This window comes from Sciurus carolinensis, chromosome 16 (genome assembly GCF_902686445.1).
Source record: "Sciurus carolinensis chromosome 16, mSciCar1.2, whole genome shotgun sequence".
Classification (NCBI taxonomy): Eukaryota; Metazoa; Chordata; class Mammalia; order Rodentia; family Sciuridae; genus Sciurus; species Sciurus carolinensis.
The window spans coordinates 23418045-23422461 of record NC_062228.1 but is presented as its reverse complement, the minus strand read 5'-3'; the positions used below and the strand labels follow the sequence as shown (position 1 = coordinate 23422461).

Below are 4417 nucleotides of genomic sequence, written 5' to 3'. Positions count from 1 at the left end.
AAAAAAAAAAAAACTAACTAAATCAACTAACCAAATGATTCCCTTCTCCAATTCTCCAAAGCATTAGCTTAGGTAAGACTGGCATCATGTCTAGCACACATAAATAATTATCAGTGGATTAGAAATTAAATGTTTAGGCCCGACCCGGCCGCGCACCCCTAGGGATGCGCCAGCAGGTGGGTTCCGCGCTGGCCTCCTGCTTTGCGGTCCGCCGCAGGCCCGAGGCGGGGAGGCCCGGAGGAATTTGACCGTGTTGTCCTGTCTCAGAGAACAAACACATCTATTGTGGGCCTAGCCTGGGTTCCTGCCTTTGAAAATAAGGAAAGGTCAGTAGATAACAGCAGAAGAGAAGTCTAATTTCAAGATTTTATGAACAACAAGAACCACATGGACTTCTCTGAGGAAGATGCAACTGGCCTGAGTTTAAGGGAAAGGATCAGGTAATGTGTGCCCAACCTGTAACTAACACCAAGGAGCTCAAGTGGCAGAAGGTCTTGTATGAACGGCAGCCCTTCCCTGATAACTACGTGGACCGGCGGTTCCTGGAAGAGCTCCGGAAAAACATCTACGCCCGAAAATACCAGTATTGGGCTGTGGTATTTGAGTCCAGTGTGGTGATACAACAGCTGTGCAGTGTCTGTGTTTTTGTGGTCATCTGGTGGTATATGGACGAGGGTCTTCTGGCCCCTCACTGGCTCTTTGGAACTGCCCTGGCATCTTCACCGGTGGGTTACATCTTGTTGGATCTTATTGACGGAGGCGAAGGGCGGAGGAAGAGCGGGCGGACCCGGTGGGCTGACCTGAAGAGTGCCCTGGTCTTCACTGCGTTCACTCACGGCTTTTCCCCAGTGCTGAAGACCCTGACAGAGTCCGTTAGCACTGACACCATCTATGCCATGTCAGTCTTCATGCTGTTGGGCCACCTCATCTTCTTCGACTATGGGGCCAATGCCGCCATTGTATCCAGCACACTGTCCTTGAACATGGCCATCTTCGCTCTGTCTGCCTGGCTTCGCGTCTTCCCCCGTCTGTGCACGTCTTTGTCATGGTGACATTTGCCATCCAGATTTTTGCACTGTGGCCCATGTTACAGAAGAAACTGAAGGCCTGTACTCCCCGCAGCTACGTGGGCGTCACGCTGCTTTTTGCGTTTTCAGCCTTGGGAGGCCTGCTGTCCATCAGTGCTGTGGGACATACTCATATGTTCTGCTATTGGTTTCCATCTCATGTCTCTGCCCTTTCTACCTCATTCGCCTGCAGCTTTTCAAAGAAAACATTCATGGACCTTGGGATGAAGCCGAAATCAAAGAAGACTTGTCCAGGTTCCTCAGCTAAGTTAGGGACCCCCGTTACACTATTAAGGCAAGCTGACAGACTGGCTTCCTAACCAACATAAAGTTGGAAGGCAGAGCCCATTCTGGAAGCAGCAGCCTGATGATGTGGATGAGAACAGATCAGAAGAAAAATTCAACAAAGGCGTGGGTGGTGAAGGTGCTACCCTTTCTGCCATTTTATGATGAAAATATTTCCTGGTGCCCTCTTGAATTATTGCCTCTCATCTGTTAGTCACTATAACAGATGAAGTGATATGGTCATTATTAAAAACGTAACAACACACACAAAAAAAAGAAATTAAATGTTTATATAGATTAATATAATAAATATACCAACAGATATTCCAGTCCATGTTACTTAAAATAAAATATTATGGGGCACTTACAGCTGAAAAAATGTTTTAAGAGTTAATATTTGCAAGGTTGGGGATGCAACTCAGTAGCAGAGCACTTGCCTAGCATGCACAAGGTCCTGGGTTCAATCCTCAGTAAGAATAAATAAATAAATAAATAAATAAATAGTTTGATTTGCAACCTGAAATTCAGAAATGTGAAATTATACAGAATAACCAAAGATTGGTGAAATCCTAAAAATCACTTTTTCAGGTGAAGTATTGGATTTATTTTATGATTACTTTCAGACTCTAAATATATTTATCATTTAAGCTTGTTGTTAAAAATGAGAACATTCACGTTTTTAAAAATGCATCAACAATATTACAAGGAGGTTCAAACATACCAGAGGGAAATGAAAACTGGAGATTCGGTGCTCAGATCCTCCCCAAGAAAGAATCCATTGCCCGGGTGCAGGCAGTGCCATTAACTAGAAACCTGCGGCTCTGAGCTTCATCAGGGTCACGGGAACTCTACAGCCAAGGTCTTATGCTTTCTGGAGCATCCCTGGGCAATCCCTGAGCAAGGCCATGGTAATAATGGCCTAGCCATTTGTCATTTCTGTTCCAGAGCTCTCAGAGTACACATTAAGTACTTCTTCCTCTGTCTGGTACTGCTTTCCAGGAAACTGAACTGATAGCTATCACACACACACACACACACACACACACACACACACACACCAGTAGGTAGGAATGGTCAAACAGAAATGCAGGTTCTCACACTGCAAAAAATTATGGAATTTAAGAGACTTTGTAAAAACCCTTCCCCCACCCAGGCTCCAAGAAAGAGTTGGAGTTCTATTCCTTGTTCTCTGCTCTCCTCCTCTCCATGTAAGAGGCTACTTTTACCTGTGCTGGTCACACCAAGAGAGAAATGAAGATTAAAAAAAAAGTATATATATATATATATATATATATATATATATATATATTTAACTTTGAATTATTTTCCTGTAATGTATTTAATTACTAGTCCTTCCAAGTTCTCATCTAAAGTAATACAAAAACAAACAGAAAACATACACACTAATGCCAAGATCATATAAAGTACTGAAAACTTGGTTAGCATCAGTATGCACTTAATACAGATTAGCTCTGGCTTTTCCTAGAGGAATTATTCTCATTTTATCACTTAGTGCTTAAATATTGCTATTAATTAATAATGATTTGCATAGTAATAAAGGTATCATATTCTGTTCCTCCTCCTTTACTCTATGTATGAGATCTATTTTTATAATATCTGTGACTTATTCTATTTATTAATGAGAATGAGTTAGTGAATGTTATCTATTTTGCTCACCAGAGTACAATCTTGACTAATCACAATAAAAAACCTTTCCAGTTTTTCTCTCTACCTCCAACTGCTGTACATGTCAATCAAAGGATCATCAATGAGCATTAAGGGAAAGCTTTTTTTTTTATGCTGCCCAAGAAGGTCCCCAGAGAATACTGTGTAACCCTGAAAGAGAGGCAAACCTGCCAGAGAAGATGATGAAGGTATTATTCCTCATGTCAACCTAAAGAGAATTGATTTTCTTTTAAAATATGTCCTAGTGTCCCATGTCATATTTAGAACCTTTTGCTCTACTGAAAATAATTAGCATTTAAACTGAAAAAAAATTCAAAATGCAAAAAAAAAAAAATCACCAGTAAAGTTTTCCTAATCATGGAAAGAATTTTTTACATGCATGTCCATAAATGTTTGCACATTTGTGAATAGATGTGTGCAAAAAAAGATAAATCCATATACTTTTTACATTCAAGAGTATATTACTAATTTCCTTTCTTTAGGAGATATTTTACTTAATTGCACAGCAACATTTTGAGCTAAATTTTCTCATCATCCATCTCCTGAGCCTGTCCTCCCACTTCATCTGAAACTTTCATCTGTAATAGTTTTTTCTTTTCCCCTGAATTAGCCTTCTATTTCCCCTTTGACCAAAGAATCAAGTAATCATTACCTTAGGAGTAATTTTGCCAGAGAGAGAATATCAAATAGTCATCTTTGCTATGTCCTTAGATTTTTCTTTTTAAAAACCATGACTAAAGTTCAACTTCTGTTCCTAGAATTTCTTGCTTCAATTGTACTCTTGGGACAAGAAATCATAATGTCATCTCTCCTAAGTACCTCATGGTGACTCAGAGCAGTAGGATTTGTCAGAAGGCCACATTTTTATCCCTCTCTGACTCCCACCTTTGCCCTGGCCACATTTCTGCCTTCTCAGTCCTAACACTGACGTCCTCAGTCCTGAGCTGGCCAGGTCAGGCTACACCTTGGAATGGCCGCTTGTCTTCATTCGGGCCAATTCCTCCCTGAGAGAGGTCAGGCCTCTAATGGGTCACTACAAAGAGGGCACAGTCTTAACCTCTGCTGCAGCTCCACCTCTTCATTAACAAAGAAAAACAAAAAGAGAAACAAAGAAGAGAATATTACCCCTTTGTTTTCTTTCCTGGGCCTTTGCAGATATTAAAAAAAAAAAAATGAAAGAGTGTTGCTTTTAACTCTGAAAATATTCACCTTTTAACACAAGGACGCTACCCTTGAACTTCAAAACTGTGTCCTACCTAAAAGACCAAAGGGTTTCTAGGATAGATTTGGCCTCATGGTTTCTGAGCACTTTTCCTGTCGATTTACTATTCTCATCTCGCGTTTGACTTCTTTACATTTTTTTTTTCCTGTGTGATCTA

The 4417-nt window shown here is 40.7% G+C and overlaps 1 pseudogene; it reads left to right on the top strand.

The window, feature by feature from the left end:
- Nucleotides 1-443: 443 nt before the first annotated feature.
- Nucleotides 444-1510, top strand: LOC124967562 (phosphatidylinositol N-acetylglucosaminyltransferase subunit C-like; annotated as a pseudogene).
- The last annotated feature ends 2907 nt before the right edge of the window (nucleotides 1511-4417 follow it).